Genomic DNA, 23,190 nt, shown 5'->3' with positions numbered 1-23,190 from the left:
CCCTGCTCACAGCTAAGACCAACACAGTCACATCTACTTGTTCTTAAAACTCATGCAGGCAGAAGGTCTTTCATGCTTGAGAGACCGTAAGCTACTGGGTGATGCCCTTGTGCAGCCGTTGGTGGTGTCAGGTCCCTGGCTGCTGAGGAACACTGGTGTTGAAGTCCTGCCCTGGTGGTCAGGAACCCCGTTCTCCTGCTCCTCAGCTCAGCCCAGCACCCAGTACAGCACATGACTGCCTCATTCACCCCTTGACAAGAGAGGTAATGCAGGAAAAATAGGAAATAATACTGTAGGAAACAATTTTCCGGTTAAATTTAATGCAGACCTGCTGCTGCTGTCTTCTCTACTGATGCAGCTCTATTCCTTTGGCACTCAGAGGAGTACTTGAGGTTTTGTCGTGGCGTCAAACCATTATCCCAGCGGGGCAGGGATGGGCAGGTCCCTGCAGCCAGCACCCTCCTTTGCAGGGCATCAACCTCCGCCTCTGCCCAAAGCTCAGAGGGAATTATTTTTTTCAGCCGTGTTTCTGTCTCCCTCAGCCAGTGGAAATGTCAGAGTCTGCGTTAGCCCAGCGCACGCAGTTTTACAGTAATTTAGTCCCTGGGAAGAGAGCTGCCGGGTCCCCTGGCCTCGCCGGCCAGGCTCGCCGTGCCTGGAAGCTCTTCTGCACTTCTGCAGGTGCCGGCGAGCAGGTCTGCGCTGAGCATACAGAACAGGGCACACAAGGCATAACGAGACTTTTTAACCTTGAAACTTCTGCCTAATCTCAGCCTAAAAGTGTCTGAAGAAATCCTTGTCTGCAGTTTAAAATATTCTTAAAAAGACCAGTGATAGTCTTAATAATTTCTCCTTGCAAATATAAAGATTTACCCTTTCCCCTTAAAAATACACGTGGGACTCCTGGTATGAAGTTGCCCTGATTATGAAGATGTTTGGGATTTTATTGGTTTCCATTTTCAGCAATTTTTCCAATGTAAATGTCGGATTTATAGTCTCCTGTCAGACACTGTGTAAAGGGAATAATAATCACGTACTAACATTTTTTTGCTTTACAGCTTAATGTAAATCTTTATTAGAGTTTGCAAGTAGCGAAATAACCTTCGGCACGAGGCACTTAGGAGGTGATGTAAAACCCTCCCGCAGCCGAGGGGAAGGCTGTGGTTGGGTTCAGCGGGCGCTCAGCCAGGGTCTCCTTTATTTAAATTCCCTTTTCTCGTTCCAAACTTGCTGCCGGCTCATCCATGTTCATCCTGATAGTCAGTGAGAGAAAAAAGAGAAGCTGTTATGCCAAGAAACTGGGGAAAGTCCTGCGAGGCAGAGGGAAGGCTGGAGCGTGTTGTCCTTTAGCATGAAGACCACAAGATAAATGCTCTTATAGACACCTACATTTAATATACTGTGTTATATGCACATTATGCAGCAGCCTCGATTGTTTATCAGCCCTACATTTGTGTCAAAACCTATCTATAATCCACAATGGTCTGTTAATTTGTCGTAGTTCAGCACTCCCGTATCTATATAATAATGAAAAAAAAAAAAAGAGCTTTTCAGCTTGTTTGATGAATTAGCAACAGGTCTGGGAATTTTGGCAATCAATACTTGCTGAGATTCCCAGTGTTGTAGCTAATTTGAATATAAGTTAATAAATCTCTCTTGGGCACCTCAATACAAGAGAGATATGGAGGTGCTGGAGCGAGTGCAGAGGGGGGCAATGAAGCTGGTGAAGGGCCTCGCAGACAAATCATCTGAAGAGCGGCTGAAGGAGCTGGGACTGTTTAGTTTGAGGAGGAGGAGGCTGAGGGGAGACCGCATCACTCTCTACAACTATTTGAAAGGACACCGTAGAGAGGTTGGTGCTGGTCTCTTCTCACAGGTAATTAATGACAGAACAAGAGGGAATGGCTTCAGGCTCCACCAGGGCAGATTTAGACTGAGCATTAGGAAAGAATTTTTCACAGAAAGAGTGGTGGGGCATTGGAATAGACTGCCCAGGGAGGTGGTTGAGTCCCCATCCCTGGATGTGTTTAAGAGACGTTTGGATGTGGTGTTGGGGGATGTGGTGTAGGGGAGAACTTTGTAGAGTAGGGTAGATGGTTGGACTCGATGATCCCAGGGGTCTCTTCCAACCTAGACAATTCCATGATTCTATGAGTCTATGATTCTAATATGTTTATTAAAGGAAATAAAAAACTCATTCTTTAAAAAAAAAATTCACTTCATTCTTTGCCAGCAGATTTTCATGTGCGTTGCAAATGATTTCAAGAATTTTCTCAAAAATGTACATAATCTGTTCATTAAGAATTCCTTTTGTGCTTAGGATAATGTCCAATAAACTCCAAAGGAGAAGAGTGGTAATTTCCTTCAGAGGAATAAGTACATCAGTGTGGATTTCCACGGAAGCATGTTTGCAAAACTGCTTTATGCTGAAGTTAAGCAACTTTGTGAACTCTCCAGCAGTGAAAAGTTATTGCTGGCAGCTTTGAGAGATGAGTAGGCCTTCACTGGCACTGGGGGTTGTGTCAGATTTGTTCTCACCCGGCAATTACTGAGAGAGCACGGCTCGTGGCTGTCCTATCGATTCATCATTTGACCCTTGAACCACAATTTTTAGCCCATCTGAAGCAGTAGCGTTCTCATTACAGAATCAGAGAATTACAGGGATTGGAAGGGCCCTCTGGAGCCCCCCCAGTGCCACCCCCCGCCAGAGCAGGGGCACCTCCAGCAGTGGCACAGGACACCTCCAGGCGGGTTTGCAATGGCTCCAGAGGGGGAGACTCCCCCCCTCTCTGGGCAGCTGTGCCAGTGCTCTGCCGCCCCCACAGGAGAGAAGTTCCACCTCATGTGTTGATGGAACCTCCTATGGTCACGTTTGTGCCCGTTCCCTCTTGTCCTGTCACGGGGCACCACTGCACACAGACTGTTCCCCCCCCCGGCACCCGCCCTGTCAGTATTGATAAGCGTTGATGAGACCCCCCCTCAGCCTTCTCTTCTCCAGACTGAACAGCCCCACGGCCCTCAGCCTCTCCTCAGCACAGAGATGCTCCAGACCCCTCATCATCTCCGTAGCCCTTTGCTGGACCCTCTCCAGCAGTTCCCTGTCCTTCTTGACCCGGGGAGCCCCAAACTGGACACAGTGCTCCAGATGTGGCCTCCCCAGGGCAGAGCAGAGGGGGAGGATGACCTCCCTCCACCTGCTGGCCACACTCTGCTTGATGCCTCCCAGGGATTAGCTATCAAATAAATTGTAGAACTCTTTTTGCTGATTTCTTTCAAGTTGGTATTTCTATTTAAAAAAAATATATATAAAAAATTAATTTCTATAATGCAAATGTACTTAAGTTATAGAAAACCTCTTAAAAATGTTGGCAGCTCCTAAGATGTAAAGGAATATTCTTTCCGTATTGCTTCCAGGTACCTTAGATGTACTCTAAAGTGTGTCTTCCCTCATGTATTGATCCTGAACAGAAAAGAGAGGGAGCCAAGGGGACGCCATCCCTGCTGAGCTGTGGGGTCCCGCTCATCTGAAGCAACGCTGAGAGACTTTTTCCCGTTGGGTAATGGTTGGATGAATTCAGATTCACCGAGACTAGCTCCCGTGCCTTACCTTGCCCGATTCCTTTCTGCCTTTTGGAGTTAGAAGGAAAGCAAAGCTGCCGGCAGGGACCTCGCAACCTCAGGTTTGTGCATTTAACAGTGGTATCATTTTGTTCTTACAGATGATAGAAACATGTGAGGGAAACTTCCCCTCTGTTGTCCTCTGCCCCTGGGCGGCTTTGCTGCAAGCCAGGGCGGGTTCTGAATTCTTCCTTGCCCTTTCCAAGCACTTGGTGGGAGCTGGAGGCCGGTCACGAGTGCTCCGCCAGGCAAAGGGGATTTTTGAAAGGCTTTTTCTCTTCAGCATCGCTGGAGCAGGTGAGAACTCTCTCCACGGAAAGTTTAGACTTTGGCAAAACACAAACACAAGCCAATTTAAATTCTCACCTGAGGCCCATGGGCACAGCAAAGAGAAAATCCCAAAAGATTTCGAAAAGGAGGAGGAAAAGCTTAATAGTGAACTTCACAGGAGAATTCGGGTTTGCTAGTGGGGCGGGTGGGAGCTGGATCGCATCGGTAGCAGTTTGCGGGACGAATTGGCTGTGCGGGGCCGCTGCCCATCGCTGCCCACATCCCTGCCGTGGTTTCCATGGCTCGCGCGGCGGTGGCAGAAAGGGCAGCTTCGCTGTCGGGCTGCTTCCACAGGTGAAAAATGTTTATTGCCGTGGAATGTCTCTTCTGCGTCGTGCTTATTGTTCAATTAGAACAGTAGCCCATGTGAGATACTTTACCGGCTTTCTGCAGTCAGCACTGTCACGCTCTACTCATACCTGTTTAAACTGAGCGCTGTGCTTTGCGCTGAGGTTTCTTTTTGGAAAAGAAAGGTACAACTTTGTTGTGCTGCATCGTAGAGTAAGGTGTTTAACACAGAAGCTCCAATCAATGGGATATAGATTTTATGTTCTTCTCTTGCCCTGTATTTTGCACCCACACCGCACATGCTTAGTGTTGGCTCTGACTCTGCTCCGAACATCAGATGTAGTCATTTAAAATTCACAAAGCCACCGAGGATTCACACTTGCCTGTGAATAGCTGGTTGCTATTAAAAGTATGTTCGTGGTGAAACATTTCTCCGGTGTTTTAAAGCTGCCAGAAACCATTTATGCCTGCTATTGTGTGACAGGGATAACGTTGGAAATGACATTTTATGATGTCTGCCGCCTTAAAGACGCTGCAGTCTGTCTGTCTTTGCACTTGTGCTTTGATTTTATTCAAATATATTTATTATAAGTACTTATAAATGTCAGTGGCTGCCAGTAGTCATCTGTCTCATGTCATGTTGAAAGGTAAGAGATTCCACCCGTGGGACTTTGCGGGGGTGGAAGTAAAGCCTCATAATGAAGGGGGAACTGGGGAGAGTAAGGAAGCAAGTAAACACCTGAGGCAAAGCCATGTATGTACATAATAAAATCAGTTTTAAGGGCATGCTTAATTTTAGAGCTGTTCCCAATCTGGGGAAGGAGCAAAACTGGGGCAACCAGACATATACAGCCAAGCATATCTGGAAACAGTATTTACTCTAATTACCATATTTCCTGTTGGAAAATAACCTAATCAGTATGGTGTAGGTATATCAATAGGTATATTGAACTTAAAACCTCTTCTGTGGTAGTTATTAAATTCCACGACATTTCAGCTTGATTACCTTTATAACAGATATGACTCGAGGCTGTTACAGGGAACCTTCTGAGGTGGATGGGAAATCTGATGACCTACCCCACCAACAGTCCCAATTATTCAAACTGACGAAAATGTAGTATAAAACCTCATTAGCAGAAAGGAAATTGATAAGCCTATTCCCTGATTTTTTTTCTGTTTTAATGTTGGCTGAGATGAAGGGATGAGATGCGAAAGAAAACCTCCTCCTGCCTCGGCGGGTGGAGGGAGAGAAACGAGAGGTTTCCTGAACTCCAGCTCTACCTCTGCCTTGATGATGGTATTTTGCAGGAGTTAATCATAGAATCATAGAATTGCTGAGGTTGGAAGGGACCCTCAAGATCATCAAGTCCAACCATTACCCTCCCCTGACAAAACCAATTCTAAGCCATGTCCCCGAGTACCACCTCTACCCTGTTTTTAAACACCTCCAGGGATGGCGAATCCACCCCCTCCCTGGGCAGCCTCTGCCAACGTTTGATAACCCTTTCAGTGAAAAAATGTTTCCTAATATCCAATCTAAACCTCCCCTGACATAACTTGAACCCATTTCCTCTTGTCCTATCACTTGTCACCAGGGAGAAGAGGTCAGCCCCCACCTCTCTACACCCTCCTTTCAGGTACTTGTAGAGGGTGATAAGGTCTCCCCTCAGCCTCCTCTTCTCCAGGCTGAACAATCCCAGTTCCCGCAGTTGTTCCTCATAAGATTTGTCCTCCAGACCCCTCACCAGCTTTGTAACCCTTCTCTGGACACATTCCAACACCTCAATGTCCTTCTCGTAGTGAGGGGCCCAAAACTAAATGCAGTACTCGAGATGGGGCCTCACCAGTGCCGAGTACAGGGGGATGATCACTTCCCCAGTCCTGCTCACCACACTATTCCTGATACAGGCCAGGATGCCGTTTGCCTTCTTGGCCACCTGGGCACACTGCTGGCTCATATCCAGCCAGCTGTCCACCAACACTCCCAGGTCCTTCTCTGCCGGGCAGCTTTCCAGCCACTCTGCCCCAAGCCTGTAGCGTCCATGGGGTTGGTGTGACCCAAGTGCAGGACCTGGCACTTGGTCCTGTTGACCCTCACACCATTGGCCTCGGCCCATCGGTCCAGCCTGTCCAGATCCCTCTGCAGAGCCAACCTACCCTCAAGCAGATCAACACGCCCGCCTAGCTTAGTGTCATCTGCGAACTTACTGAGGATGCACTCGATCCCCTCATCCAGGTCATTGATAAAGATATTGAAGAGAACTGGCCCCAGCACCAAACCCTTGTGACCGGACACCAACTGGATTTAACTCCATTCATCACCACTCTCTGGACACGGCCATCCAGCCAGTTTTTTACCCAGCGAAGAGTACACCTGTCCAGGCCATGAGCAGCCAATTTCTCCAGGAGAATACTGTGGGAAATGGTGTCAAAAACTTTGCAGAAATCCAGGTAGATAACATCCACAGCTTTTCCCTCATCCACTAAGTGGGTCACCTTATCATAGATCAGGTTTGTCAGGCATGACCTGCCTTTCACAAACCCATGCTGACTTTTGTATAGGACATTTATTTATAGGGGGTTATTCTGTTCTTGAGAGTACCCCAGCACTACAACTGCGTTTGGGAGTCCCTTTGCTCGTCTCTCCGCTAACCTACGGCCGTTCAGTGGCATGGAAAAGGCTGTACAGTGGTCTGGCTGTTCTTGCTGCCTCCTTTCAGCTTCTCTCCATTCAATAAGGATGACAACCTTGGGTGTAATAAAGGGAATGAGGCTTCAGGTAGGCGGAGAGTAATTGATGGCATTTCCCAGAAAAACGGTAATAAAAAACCTTTTCTCATGACACGGGGTCTCTGAGTGCCGTCCCAGCCCTGTGCGCTCTCCAAACCACTGCCTCGCGCTTTGCCATGTGTTTGGGCTGAGACCCTGGGAGGAAAACCCAGCATTCCCATTCCCATTCCGATTCCTGCTGGCAACCATGGATTTGAGATAAGCGTGTGGTTTGAAGGAGACCAGCCTCTCCTCATGCGGTTTATCAAGCTCACGGCACAAAGACAGAAAGAAATGGATACGCAACTGTTATATTTCCCTACTTGATATTGGAATTTTTTTTTTTTTTTTTTTTTATATATATATATATATTTGAAAAGCATGGAAAGCCATGCTCATCTCAGCATTGCCCGGTCTGATCTCTGATTGCATTTTCACATACTTTCTAGGTTATAGAACAGCAATATATAAATCTTAAATTCTTCCTAAAAAAGGAAAAGCATGATATTATTTTATGGACTATTTCAGGTTGGTTGTTTTTTTTTTCTAAACTTGTACCTCTGCTGCACAAACCCGCTTGCTGTAATGCCTATAAATGACTGCTGTTGCAGCGATGTTTCCCGACTCTCTTAAATTTGGCTCTTGTAGGTCTGGGGCTTGATCCCGCTGGTACCCAGCCATGGGGCAGCTGCTCACCGCCACGGCTCCCCGTGTCCTCCCAGCTCCGAAGCTGCGGAATTCCAAAGATTTATCCATTTACAAGTCCTCACAGAAAAACTAGAAGAAAATGTAACTATAACCTGAAGTCCTTTCCTGGAAAACAAATACAAACCATGGTATTTATATCAAATATTTCGGGAGTGTGCACATAATTTTCTTTGGGTGGGATGTCGTCCCTTGATTCTTTAGGAGTTTTCTGCACAAAGGACCGCAGATATATATCTAGCTGCTTCTGAAATCGTGGGTTACTTCACCACACAGTACATAGGGAAAAGTAAAATAATCCAGGTAAAAAAGTTACTTTTTGAAAAAGTTTACAAAATACCACACCGTAAAGCAAAACAAACCGAAAGAAATAAAGCTTCAAACCAAAGTGAAATTGGCCAAGTTAGTGAACGATGGTCAGGGAGACGATGACATTCATTTCAAATTGCTCTGCGCTCCAAAATACTGAAAGTGAATATAATGAAGGATTAATGGAATTTGCTTTTGTCTTTCTGTAAAGAAGACAAAAAAGGCTACTTAAATGAGTAGTGTGCTTGTTATGCATATGAAGACACAAAGGTTATGAAAATATGGCACAATCTCCTCAATTCTGTGATTTAATTAAGATACGCCTCTGAGGAAAAGAAGCAAAAGGGATGCTCGCTGTAACTGTAATTTATAAACTTGTGTTCCATTTCTTGGAGGTGTGAAACAACAGTGGTAATAAATGATTATTTAATAGCCTAAAATGTCAGGAGAGCAGCGGCTGAAATCAGTTTGGAGGAAAAAGGGATAATGTCAATTTTACCGAATCTGTGAGAACACTGGTGGAACCGCGTAATTGGAAGAGCCCAATACTTTACACAGACGCACCGGGGCTGAGCTCTCCGGGGGTTTCTGACTGACCTCAGAGTGCAAATAGAGGACTTTTCCTGACAGCATTTTTCTCTAAATTATTCTGGAGAGGTAGATGTGTGCCTCAACAGCCCTGTCACCGGTATCTGCAGGGAATATAAGGAAACAAATGGCAGTGCTTTAAACCGGATCCTCAGGTACCACAGTCCTCCTAAGCACGTCACTGGCCTTTCCTGCCACGAGAGTCCGTTTCCCAGTTTGATTCATAATAAGTTTTTAGTAGGGAAAAAATGTGTGACAAGGCAAGTTTTTAGCTATTCTGACTGCTTTCTCAGCTGAGAGACTTGCCAAATTTTGTAGGCTGCTCCAAAAGTTTCTTTAACTGCTTAGTAATCCTTTGCTGCCATTACGTGGGGATACAAGTGCAACTATTTGTTTTGTTGTTTTGGTTTTTTTTGTTTTTGTTTTTGTTTTTTTTTAAATGAAGATAAAGAAATCCATTGTTGTCCATTTAAAATAGAAAATGTTCATATTAGTTCCCACTGGAGCACACCTTTGGGCTCTCAGACTAGAAATACAGCCATGGACAGCCTGAGGCTGTGCCGTCGGACAGAGTATCGGGTCTCACCTGAGGTGTGAACTGGGGGCTCAGCATTACACACCAGTACCCCGCGCAGAAGGGAAATTGTTCGTAGTTGTGGACCTCCCTGAGTCTTCTCTGGACTGTACATGGAAGAAGGGACTGACCACTTGGGAAGAGTACAAGGATGCCCTCAGAGTACGCAGGGATGAAACAAGGAAAGCCAAGGCCACCTTGGAATTAAATCTCTCAAGGATGCCAAGGTCAACAGGAAGGGTTTCTTCAAGTACATCAGAGGCAAAAGGAAAACTAGGGAAAATATGGGCCCACTGTTAAACGAGACAGGTGCCGTGGTGATAGATGATGCAGAGAAGGCAGGGTTACTGAATGCCTTCACTTCAGTCTTTACTGCTCAGGCCAACCCTCAGGAGTCACAGACTTTGCAAGTAACAGAGAAAGTCTGGAGGAAGGAAGACCTTCCCTTGGTTGAAGAAGATCAAGTTAGAGATCATTAAGTAAACTGGATATCTACAAGTCTATGGGTCCTTATCCTCCCCCTCTGCTCTGCCCCGGTGAGGCCACACCTGGAGCACTGTGTCCAGTTCGGGGCTCCCCGGGTCAAGAAGGACAGGGAACTGCTGGAGAGGGTCCAGCAAAGGGCTGTGGAGATGAGGAGGGGACTGGAGCATCTCTGATGAGGACAGGCTGATGGACGTGGGGCTTTTTAGTCTGGAGAAGAGAAGACTGAGGGGGGATCTTATTAATGTTGATCAATATCTAAAGGGCGGGTGTCAGAAGGATGGGAACAGTCTTTGTTCAGTGGTGCCCAGTGACAGGACAAGAGGGAACGGGCACAAACGTGACCGTGGGCAGTTCCATCTCAACCCGAGGAGGGACTTCTCTCCTGTGGGGGCGGCAGAGCACTGGCACAGCTGCCCAGAGAGGGGGGGGAGTCTCCCCCTCCGGAGCCATCCCAAGCCCGCCTGGAGGTGTCCTGTGCCACTGCTGGAGGTGCCCCTGCTCTGGCGGGGGGTGGCACTGGGGGGGCTCCAGAGGGCCCTTCCAGCCCCCACTAGTCTGGGGTTCTGGGATTTTCTAAGTAAGCAGACATAGTTTGTTAGTGTTTATTTTCTCTTCTTCTTATTCTTCTTCTAATAATAATAATAATAATGTAGAGTTCATCTCTTCTGACAACTACTTTTTTTTTTCAGTTGAAATGACAATTTCTTACTATCAATACCTTATTGCCAGTCTGAACTGCTGAGAGATAATCTAACAATAATGTGCTAATTAGTCTTACTGCTGTAGTATTTCAGATACAAGCTGAAGAGTTGGAAGATAATTAGTATTTAACCAATTAAGCTTGTTGCAAGTTCATGAACAGAGCCCTTAGATGTTTTTTTCCCTGGTAAATTCAGAGTGAATGCAGTAATTTAACAGCATTTTCTGAAAGAAGCAGAGGAGCCGGTCAAAGAGATTTTTTTTTCTTTTTAATTTTAACAGCAGCTACGGGATTTCACCTTTCCCTCCCATCTGTCTCCCAAGCTCCCTCCAATTTCTCATTAGACATTGTTAGGTTATAGTCGTTAGATTATGGCTCTGACATTTGGTAACCCCACAGTATTTGTTTCCACATATCCTTAACGTAAAAATGTAGAAATACTTGTCTGTGAGTTATAATGAAGTTCAGTGTGGTTTTCCTTCCTTTTTTCTTGCAGACTGTGGCCATATCCCAGCTGAGTCATTCTCAGAATTTCTGTGGCACCTTGGGCCATGATAAAATTAAAGGTGCTCACCTTTCTGGAAGAAGAATATGGTTAACAAATGATTCTTGAGTGTCTGAGAGGAGAAAAAAACCTTCAGAGCTGAACAATCCCACCTGCGCTTCTGAAGGCAGAGCTCTTGTATGGTGAGAGATCTAAAACAGGTTAATGTTTGTGTTGATTACTAATTGACATACTAATTGCTACTCATTTCTTTTACACAAATTGCATAGCCTTCAAGTGAATGATAACCTTCCTGTCTGGCAATCATTTCTTGCAATTGACCCACCGCTAGCTACCAGGGTTGCCTGAACGGTCTGTTTTTGAGATGTCTTTGAGTGTGAAATGACAATTCAAACCATAATCGGGGACCTCAGGTTTCTTAATCATAGAATGGTTTGGGTTGGAATGGGCCTTGAAGATCATCGAGTTCCCACCCCCTGTGCCCTGGGCAGGGACACCTCCCACCGGCCCAGGTTGCTCCAAGCTCTGTCCATCCTGGCCTTGAACACCTTCAGGGTTTGGGTCCTCCACAACTTCTCCAGACAACTTGTTCCAGTGTCTCACCACCCTCATAATGAAAATTTCTTCCTAATATCTATTAAAAATCTCCCCTCTTCATGTTTGAAGCCATCCCCCCTCATCCTATCATTACATGCCCCTGTAAAAAGTCCCTCTCCAGCTTTTTTTTAATGCCTCTGCAGAAACCTCACTTGATGGATGCTGAAATGGGGGCGGGGTTCTTCTGGTGGTGGGTGAGGGTCAGCATCAGCTTCAGCATCAGCTGTGCATGGGAACGGTTTCTGATGGGACTGGTTTCAGGGGATGTGCTATACCTCATTATATGCGTCAAACAGTGTGATTTGATAGTCAAGTATGGTCCTATGAGAAGAATTCTTTAAATATTGGCTTCTTGTCTATGAAGATTTTCTTTCCAAATTTCTCAACTCATGATCTCTGTTATCTTCATTTAGGATTTTACCTTAGAGCTGTCGGTTTGCAAATGGCAATGGATGTGCTAACGTGGTAATAGCAGATTGAGTCCAGCTAGAAATGAGAGGGATTTGTGCAGTGACTTGCTGGTGTCAGTCAGACCTGATGTCCTGAGGGACACCACCTGAGAGCTGAGGGACCAACCTGGGGAGCGCTGGGCTCAGCGGTGGCGGGTGCACCTTGGTGCTGCTGGGGACGTGCAGAACCTTTAACCCTGGTTGATGCTGGAGGATCTAAAGTAACTGTGCTTGTAAATGATTCTAGGGAAAAAATGGATGACCCTGTTTACGAAAATCTGAACATTTATAAAAATACCATGTCTCAGAAAAAATGGCTGATGTGAAATTATAAGTAAATTTGTGGCCGGCTTACTCAACCTGCTCTATCTAGGGCTGGGCGTTTGTAAGCAGCCAGCCTGAAGGACTGCACACGGAAGCCCAAGGTAGGCGCCTTTTCTTTTTGTGCTGGTTAATTGCTTTGCTCCTGTAGAAACTGCACTGGTTTATCTCTCACGAGAGAAAACTGTTTTCATCTGCTATTCCACTTGCTGTAAACTCCTTTTCTGCAAGCAAGCTGAGGGAAGAATACCAAGAGACTGCTCTAATTAAGATATGCCAGAGCAAAGTTAATTTTCAGTGTTTCTTTCAGATGCTGACAGGAACACGCTATAATTATTATGCAGTTTGGGAAACTGACTTTTATTTAACGTGGTATGTGCTTACAAACAGCCAGTCAAATGTACCAGTGTAAGCAATGAAGAAATTGTTCAGAAATATTATCACTAATTCTCTAAATAAGTAATGTTGAGTATATTAATGCTTATACTCCCATTACTTTGGCTCAGAAGAAAGTAGATGACAAATTCACTGTGCCTTCTCTCAGTGCAATGAACAGCCTGGAAATGACTTATCTGTTTTGTTTCTTCACATTCCCGTTGTATTTTTCTACTTCTTCAAGCCCGCTGTATGTTTATATTTATTCATTCTGATTTTATGTGAACATTTTATTCCTCTGTACTTTGTACTGTTGGTGGGAGTTTTGCCGAGCTCGCCCTTCGCCTTGGCCAGAGGCTGGGGCGGCGCTGGGTTCCCTCCCCCTGCATGGAACACTACGGGGAAAAAGGCAAAAACTTCTTTTACCATTTAGAGAACAATGAGCGTTGGCAGCGGGGATCGTCTAATAGAGATAATTTATATGAAGGATTTTTAGTCTTTCTTTAACCAGGTTTTGTATATTTAAATATAGTTTAGAAATTACACATTTTCTTTAACTTATATTGATTTTTGGAATATATCATAGTCGGTGCTCACAAGACAGAGAGGCTGTCAGATGCATTCGCAGCTTCTCAGGGTGGTCACAGCGGGTATAAAAGAATACTGAGGAGAGAAGATGGAAAATATATAGCATATATATGGATTTTCCGTGGTCCTGACAGGGCTTTTATTGTTATTTTATTATTTTATTTCGATGAATCTCATAGACACTGGAGAAGCTGATCCTCTCACTGAGGTGGACCAGTTATCAATTTAGGAGGAAATTTACTCCTATCATGAGGGATAAATGTGGTAATTCTTTCTGAGAGCTTGGCAATTACTGGGGAGTAATGAGCAACTATAATTCACTGGAAACTAAATATGCCTATTGAGCGAGAGGTGTGCCGTGCCAGTCACAGCGGAGGCAGAGCTGTCCTGGTGGAGGGGAAACCACCGCTCCCGCCCTGCCCTGGTCCTCCCCGTGGCAGGGTACCGGGCAGCCTGCCAGGAGGTTCGGATGGGGAGATGCTGTTTGCCACAGCATGCGTTGCCTCCAGACCCCGCTCTTGTGACGAGCAGTGGCGGGAAAGACATTTCTCAAAGAAATTTGTTGGAAAAAAAAAAAAAAAAGAATAGGGGGAAAAAAAAAGAATAAGGCGGGGGGGGGGGGAGGAATAGGGAAAAGAAAGAATAGGGAAAAGAAAGAATAGGGGGAAAAAGAATAGGGGGAAAAGAAAGAATAGGGGGAAAAAAAGAATGGGGGGAAAAAAGGAATAGGGAAAAGAAAGAATAGGAGGAAAAAAGGAATAGGGAAAAGAAAGAATAGGGGGAAAAGAAAGAATAGGGGGAACAGAAAGAATAGGGGGAAAAAAAGAATGGGGGGAAAAAAGGAATAGGGAAAAGAAAGAATAGGGGGAAAAAGGAATGGGGGGAAAAAAGGAATAGGGAAAAAAAAGAATAGGGGGAAAAAAGGAATGGGGGGAAAAAAGGAATAGGGAAAAAAAAGAATAGGGAAAAGAAAGAATAGGGGAAAAAAAAGAATGAGGGGAAAAAAGGAATGGGGGAAAAAAGGAATAGGGAAAAGAGAATAGGGGGAAAAGAAAGAATAGGGGGTAAAGAAAGAATGGGGGGAAAAAAGGAATAGGGAAAAGAGAATAGGGGGAAAAGAAAGAATAGGGGGTAAAGAAAGAATGGGGGGAAAAAAGGAATAGGGAAAAGAGAATAGGGGGAAAAGAAAGAATAGGGGGTAAAGAAAGAATGGGGGGAAAAAAGGAATAGGGAAAAGAGAATAGGGGGAAAAGAAAGAATAGGGGGTAAAGAAAGAATGGGGGGAAAAAAGGAATAGGGAAAAAAAGAATAGGGAAAAGAAAGAATAGGGGGAGAAGAAAGAATGGGGGGAAAGAAAGAATGGGGGAAAAAAGGAATAGGGAAAAGAATAGGGGGAAAAGAAAGAATAGGGGGAGGGAAAGAAAGGAAGAACAAAATCCCCAGATGAATGGTTGTGGCTTTGGAGCTGAGGGTGTCCATCAGCCTTCCCGATGAGGAGGGCGCCCAGGCAAATCCTCACAAGAGCCTCTGCGGCTCCTACCAGAGCGGGTTCCCCCGAGCGGGCTCATACCTCCTCCTGCGTTTAGGATTCACAAGCCACATCTAGATAAACTGTTATTGTGTTTAGAAAGTCAGGCTCTGGTGGAGGCGGGAGTTTGCTTCTGAGGCAGGTGACGGGAGGGAGAAGCCCTGCCATGCATGTGCCACACGGGCATTTCTCCCTCATAGGCAAGAGACAGCCAAAGCGGGGAATTTTGTAGACAAGCAAAAGAACCCTGACAAGCTATTTGTAGGCACAATATACTAGGGAGAGACTTTTTAAAAATAATATTCTAGCTTTTGTTCATATACATTTTCTGAGTGACCTGTATTAATTTTTCCTACAACACTGAATAATTAATTCTTAGACGGAAAGCTGGAATTACAGACCTCAACCTTCAAGCGTCAGTGCAATCTGAAATGAACCTTCTAATATTTATCCTGTATTTATTTCTGCCTTTAGCATTCAAGCAATGCAGTAGATAATTCAGAAGAATATATGATCAAATGCAGCTTTTGAGCAAAGAGGGCAGTCAGTGATAACAACTTCTCTGCTGAGATAACCTCTCCCGATTTCTTTCCCAAGCTGTTGTCTGCCTTTTCCTTCAACTCTACTTTTAATTTGACTCTGAGCTATAAAAAAATACCGACCTTATCTGCTTTACACTTGTACAGACATCCACATCTTCAAAGGAACATTAATTAATCCATTCTTGCTATGTTTCTCGCTGGGTGAAGCGAGACAGAATGACCAGCCGCTGCCTGAGCTGTGCCGTGCCATGCACAGACCGTCACCTTCGTGGTGTGGTGGCTGGTTCGTGGGGTTGAAATCTGTAATTTCCATCTTCTTTACAGGGAAAGGTACCGTTGGGGAAAAAAAAAAAAGTATCAAAATTCATTAAGGGACTATTTCGGTCTGGAGCTCCTGGTGGTTAAGGGACCCCTTTTAAGAGGACCGTATATTGTGCTGCACTTCTGCTGCAAAATTAAAAAAAATCAGGGCTCAAAGTGTCATCCCTTTGTGGATGTCAGACAGCTGAAGGCTGAGTGAAGGTCTCAGCCAAAAAGTTGAACTAAGCGGCGTGCGAAGTCAAGTGTAAGTGGATTAAGGATTTTATGTAGCTATGGACAGGCTGAGAGAGTTGGGGGGGTTCAGCCTGGGGAAGAGAAGGCTCCAGGGAGACCTCAGAGCCCCTTCCAGTGCCTAAAGGGGCTCCAGGAGAGCTGGGGGGGGACTTTTACAAAGGGCATGTAGGGATAGGACGAGGGGGAATGGCTTCAAACTGTAAGATTTGGATGAACTATTAGGAAGAAATTCTTGGCTGTGCGGGCGGTGAGCCCCTGGCGCAGGGTGCCCCGAGAAGCTGTGGCTGCCCCATCCCTGGAGGTGTTCAAGGCCGGGTTGGACGGGGCTGGGAGCAACCTGGGCTGGGGGGAGGTAGCCCTGCCCAGGTGGAATGAGGTGATCTTTAAGGCCCTTCCAACTCCAAACATTCTATGATGTTGGGTTTTGGAATGTGGCTATTGAAGCAAAATCTGAACTTTTTTTAAAATGAGGAAACAGTGAGTTAGAGTAGAGCAAAAGAGCATGAAATTACAAGCCCTCTATATTTGTCTTTTTCTGGTGACAAAAGGCCTCTGGCACTTGTGGCACCAGCATATCATCTGTAGAAATCTCACTTGATGGATGCAAGCCTCCATCAGGAAGATGCTGGCACTTTCCAAATGCTGGTACAGAAAAGGATGTCACAAAAATTGTATTTCTGACATGGGTTTCTGTAACATGCCGATACTAAACAAAGATACTCTGTCAAAATCAAATCCTTGTCAAGTTTATGTGTGATCTTCGCCGTGACCTCTCCATCTCATTTGCTGGGACATCACTCGAGCGTGGTGGCAGGTGCTGTCACTCGGCCGAGCAACGCCTGGTCCCCAACCGGTGCTCTCTCCGTGGCGTGCAGCATTGGGCTCGTCGCCCTCCCGCCGGGCAGAGCATTAGGATGTGATCTGTCATCCTAATAGTGCAGCACGAACACACGCCAGCAGGATGCGTTAAAGTGTCAGGTTGGAGAAGGAGAGCAATGATACTGGGAGCATGGTAAGCATGTCAAGAGCGTAAGAAAAACATACACGTTATTTATTTATTAATCTCCAAGTGAAGTAAGAGTAGAACTGAAAACGTCTTTCATCTATCATGGCAAGGCATATCGTCTTCCCAGGATCATATCTTTTTGTCCCTCATTTCTTTCTTGGCTGTTTCTAGCTTTTTTTAATGATGATGATTCAGGAAAGCACATACACACGGGCTGCCTTAGACATGGGTTTAAAGTTTAACCAGGTGGTGAAGCAGAGCCTGTATGTTCCGGAGCAAGTTTAAATGCCACTAAAAAACACTTCCAAGTACTGTCTTGATCCTGTGACCACCTGAGGGACACTATTTTTTTTTGTAAGAGGAAATAAAATCACAGTGCTAAAAATGACTGCACGTCGGTGCTGTTCAAACCACTGCGGGTGAAGTTTGTCTCTGCAGTCACTCACCGGTTATTTCCAAGGACTTGCGAGTTGGGTATAAAAATCGTCTCTGTGATGAAGCTTTAAAATCTCAGTCCAAACAAATTCCTCAGCTATGCAAATTAGAAGTAAAGAGAAATTATATCGTGGAGGTGCCAGAAGTGTTTGAAAGTGACTATATCAAAGAGCAATTTCATCAACTTAATTTGACCATGCATGAACGCTATGGGGATCTGGTACAGTACGTTGAGCTGTTAGCACACAGTATAGAAGCGCAAACTGCTTATATCTGTCATTGACAGATGGTTCATTTCATAGAATACCATCAGGAAGTGTATTAAAAAAAAAAAAAGTAATCCAGAAAGTTTCTCAAGGGCCTCCGGGTTTGGGTTGCAGAGACCATGAATCTGTGTAGGGTGATCAAAACGACAGCAGTAATTCATGTTTCTCTCTAATTGCAGAACTTGAAATGAGTTGTGCCTGTCTTACTTGTGACTCTTTCCTTTTCTCTATATAGCTAACATTATTATTTACACTGCACTGTTGGATTTGATTTATTAGTCATATGCAAGAGTGAACAATTCCTCTGGTGGAGAGGTTGAGAGAAAGTCAATGTGGTGACAGACCCACCTATGACACCACGACAGCCTAGCGAAGCGCTGAGTTGTATGGAGCCTCAAACGGCCAGGCTGTGAGAATGAAACCACACCAGGAGCAGTATCATATGTCTTTTAAAAGATACAAAATTTGGTTTCTTTTACTGTATGTTGGAATTCTGCAGATTCTGAGTCTGGATGATATGTGTATTCGCTCACCTACACCTGAGTGTAACGTCCCAGACAGGTGCCTGAAAGGCAGTTCTTTTTGAGTGTTGATCTTGTAAAATTGTTAATTAATGGATTTAAGACAGACCTAATATTTTGATGAATCTTATCCCAGGCATACTGTCCTTCTACTGAACATTTAATATGTTAGTGATGTTGAGAAGTCTTATTGGAAACAATAAAAGGGGAAAACCAAATTTGAATAGGAGGGATGTGGAGAGTTTTTCTGGCAAAAGCTCCCAAGAATTAAACTGCAATAGACAGTTTGTTCTCTGGAGTGTTGCGTTGGAGGTAACAGAAACAACTACTCAATCCTATGGTGGAAGAGGTCTTAATTCTCTGATTTCTTTTTTTTTTTTTCCTTTTTTCTTCCGTACAGAACCCGGTTTGTTATAGTAGTTGGACTAGATGATCTCTAGAGGTCCCTTCCAACTCGGAAAACTCTGTGATTCTGTGATAGTAGCAGAGCTAAGAAAATGGCTGTTTGTGAGCTCTGCGGAGGCTGAAAGAAAGAGATGAGCCTCAAAAAATTCATCCTACCGGTGCGATTGGCAACACCAGAAAACTGAAAATTAGTGTGCAGCTGCAGCTAATGGGCCTTACAAGGTCTCGAATCCTCCTGCTGGGAACCGGAGGCACGTGCAGGGGGTGGATGAGCTATTAATATTTGCACTAAACTTTATTTCTTACAGTTGTAGTCTGAAGAAAATGCCAGTGTCGTTCCAAGCTCTCTCCTCACTACCAGAGCTGGCAGGGGAAAGCCAAACCGAAGTAAACGATAAAGTATTTGGGCAATGTTTTCTTAATTTTCCTAATATTCAGTTATGGTGCCTCATCCCCTCTGGAAACCTTTTTCTCTGAAGTTTCACAGAGATGCAGATAATTTCTATCATCAAGTGTATTGTCAAAACTCAGTGCCAGTAGGTGAAAAATTGGACAGAAAGACTTAAATCCACTCACTTAGAGCTGAATTGTGGAAAAGAAACTTAAAACTAAGTCTACCCTGGAACCATGCACTTCACAAAACTCTGCAGCCCTGACACACCTCAGGGTTGATTTGTCGCTGCTGCACGGTGACCGGCAATCATCGCCTTTTCATCATCAAACTCATTCAAGGGAATGAATTGTCTGATAAATGACTGCAACCACTTTACTAGATAAAGTTGTTTTTAGATGTATGCAAGGGTGTCAATTCAAACATGCACCCTTAGCTTTATGGGAGGGAAGTCTTCAAAAAAAAAAAGGACATTCCAAATTTGTGGCAGTGTATTGGCTTAAAAAGTTCTTCAGTTGACCTGTATCCTCGTGGTTTTCTCCAAACAAGAATCCAGGAAAACATTACTCATTCAGTTCTTCCATTTATAAAATTTTTTTAGAACTCAGTGCTGCAAAACTTGAGTTCCAAAGTCAAGAACTGAATGCTAACTGGGAAAATGTGAGCTAAAGAGAACGATAGCCCGTCAGGGACCTGAACCAAGCTAACCGAAGGCGTCAAGGACAAATGTTAGTGGTTCCCTGAGCTTGCAGAAATCCCCTGGGCAGAACAGGGGTGGGCGCTTCAGCTGCCAGTGCAATGACGGCTACTAACACCGGGTGCTAGAAACAAAACCAGTAATGGTGATAAAAATATAAAAACACAGAAAAGATGTTCTATTTATTGTCTTTTTTTTCACCACTTGCAAAAGGAAAAAAAACCCCAAACCTCACAAATTGATATTCTGATTAAATCCGAGGACACCTGCCTCTGGTAATGATGGAATTAAGCAAATGATCCTTTTCCTGCTTTGTTCTCAAGTCTTTATATAATTCTCATATTTTTTTTTTGTCACTGCAGTATCTGAAAATTTTCCATTTAAACAGCATGACTGATTTCTCTCGCAGGCTTCTTTCTTTCCTTCTTTTTAGAGGGAGATGTGTAAGCAGTAATTGCCTTGGTTGGTTGATGTTTCTGGGTTTTATTATCTCTTCAGTTTTTAAATAAGGTGTAGTTATTAACTGAGTATTTGTTAGGGTAAAAAATAGTTAAAGATAGTTAACCTACTCGCACCAAGCCCAGAAACAGAGGTAGTTTTGTAAGCGATGTGGTATAAAGTTATGCCTATAGAAGTTTCGCCAGGTGGGCACAGCAGTTGGAAAGGCGTGAGATGGTGGCAAGAAGGGCACAGTATCGTTAGAAAGGTCCGTGTTACCGGGAAATGGCAATATAGCGCTGTGAACCTGCTGGAATTGTATGAAGAGTGAAGATCCAGGGTGGTCATGGTGACAAAGGTTGGGTCAAACTCGTGACCCTTGGTGGATTGTCTCCTGGGCAGAATTGCTGCTATGAGCACCAAATGCATTTTACTTCATTAATTAGCAGCTTCTTCCAGACCCACGTGAGCTCTGATACTGGTGTCTGAAATCTGGTATATGGTGTCTTTATTTATCTCTCATTGCACAGGTCTTCCCACCTCCAGCTGAAATAGCTGTTATGGGTATAACTTCATTAGATGTTGTAAGTCATTTAATCAGCTTTCTTTGCCTGCCCAAATGTATGTTACGGTTCGGCTGCACATAGGTTTCCTTGGTGAATAGCAGACTTCTGCTATGTGGGCTTTTTTCCACACAAATGGCAACTCATTAGGTTTCTTTTAAATGGTTTTCACAATAAGATACTTGCAAAAAAAAAAAAAAACAAAAAAAAAAACACCAAAAAGCAAACCACAGAGAAATGATTTAAAAATAAAATATTTGCTCATTTTTAGAGTTACCTGAATTTCCAGGTAACTGTCATGTAGTGGAAAGGACGGGCAAAGAAAGCTTGTTTCCTTGAAACCCTCGGTTCTTGGAAGTTAAGTTCTCAAAACAGTTTCTTATAATATTAAATATGTTAGGGCAAATTCAGATGCTTGTGCGATGAGCTCTGAGGTTGTAGCTCTCTGACCCAGAGATCACGAGGGCACCCCCAAGTGCCCTGCGCAAAGGTGACCGTGCGTGGAGCAAACCCAAAACCTCCTGAAATCCTTTCCAGCCTCAGCCGCTTTTGACTCTCCGTCTAAGAAATATGAAAGAAGTGTTACCATAGTGCTGAATCCTTGTGTTCAGACGGACTAATGAGATTCAGTAAATGTTGTTTGGGGTTGTCAGACTGCTGATATCTGAGAAAGAGGAGCCTGACTGCAGGAAAACCAGCCCCCTAAATACCAAAATAATAATGCAAAACAAGCAAAGCGCTTGGCAACAGTCTCTGGAAGTTTTATAGAATCACAGAATGGTTTGGGTTGGAAGGGGCCTTGAAGCCAGTCCCACCCCCTGCCCCGGGCAGGGACACCTCCCCCCAGCCCAGGTTGCTCCCAGCCCCATCCAACCTGACCTTGAACACCTCCAGGGATGGGGCAGCCACAGCTTCTCGGGGCAACCTGCGCCAGGGGCTCACCACCCTTATAGTGAAAAATTTCTTCCTGATAACTAATCTAAATCTCCCCTGTTTCAATATGAAGCCATTCCCCCTTGTCCTATCACTCCATGCCCTTGTAAACAGTCCCTCTCCAGCTTTCTTGTAGGTGCCCTTCAGATGCTGGAAGGGGCTCTAAGGTCTCCCCAGATCCTTCTCTTCTCCAGGCTGAACATCCCCAACTCTCTCAGCCAATCTTCATAGGAGAAGTGCTCCAGCCCTCTTATCTTTGTGGCCTTCCAAGTTTGTTGTAGGACACGATCTCCTAATAGCAGAAGCAGAAAACAAAGCAAAGAGGCCATATCTCCGTTCACACGGTGAGGTTTCCATCGTTAATGCGGATACCTGGAGCTGCCCACTTCCCACCTGAGCCCACTCCCCCGGTGAGGCCAGGATCTTCCTTCGCCTGTGCCTTGGCCGTTCCCCGCTTTCTCCCGCACGCGTCCCCGTGGCTTATTTGTGGCGCTGTCGCTGGGTTTGGCAGGACGGCACCAGCCGATGGTGAATGTCACAGCGTATTTGCAACGAGCAGAAAGCACATTGATTTGCCCTCTGGGGGGAGGGGGAAGCACGCGTGGGAAAGCAGGGGGGTTGTTAGCAGTGTGATGGAATGTTCTCCTCTCTAACTAATACAATATTGGTATTTTGCTGTGGATAAATATTTTTTTATGGCTATGATGACGCTGGGAGGGAGAGTATGTTTCCTGCCGCAGATTGTTTCTTTTCTTTTTGTGTATTTTTTTCCTACTGCTTTTTTGGTTTTGTGTTTGCTTTTTTTTTTTTTCCTACTGCTTTTTACATATTCCATATAAGCATTCACGCTTCAGGTGATGCGCACACCTGGGACCGAGTTGGAATTGCCTCAGTAACAGATAAGGGAAAATGCAGGAAATAATTGTCTTCTTTTGATTCCTCTCCTTCTTCATGCCCCCCTCTCCCAAAAAGAAAGCAGCAAAGGCTTGGGAGGAAAAACACAGACTGCACCAATCTGCAGCAAAGACAACAGAGAAAATAGCCTCTTCTCAGTGTTTTTGCCATTTCCAGGTGGGATTCCCCCTGGTACGTGCCTGGAGTAGAGCGTGGCTGAGCCTCATCACTCCCCTGCTGCCAACGGTCCCCAGGATCTTATTGCCAAGTTTTATTTCTTTTCCTCTGCGTTAATGACTGCATTAATTACTGCATGGTGGTCTTGGTCCATGTGATGAATCTGCAGGTTCCAGATTTCGTGGGAGGTGTCCCTGCCCAGGGCAAAGGGGTTGGAATTAGGTGATCTTTAAGGTCCCTTCCGACCCAAACCATTCGGTGATTCTGTGGTGCTGCCCCACCTCTGTGGGGTTGTGTGTATATGCGCGTAGAGACATCGGAACTATTGAGATGTTTGTATGTATGGGGGTGTATGTGTATATATATGTGTACATACGTATGTACACATCTCGCCTACAGGATGGAATTTCTGTGAGTTTTTAGCAGCTTAAAAGAAACCCAATCGATAACAAACGGCTCGGGTTGCAAAGTCAAAACAATAAGGAATAAAACATATCGGCACTGGGATTTCATTCCTTTTTAAAACGTTTTCTGTGCTAACAAAGCCTGGATGAAGCACTTGGTCTCCAGAAGGGTGGAAAGCCCCAGGAGACCCGTCCCTGAAAGGGTTGCGCTGAAGGCTCCCTGGAAGTACTTA

The sequence above is a fragment of the Vanellus vanellus genome, assembly GCF_965231255.1.
Source record: "Vanellus vanellus genome assembly, chromosome: 7".
Lineage (NCBI taxonomy): Eukaryota > Metazoa > Chordata > Aves > Charadriiformes > Charadriidae > Vanellus > Vanellus vanellus.
Note: the sequence above shows the minus strand (reverse complement) of the source record.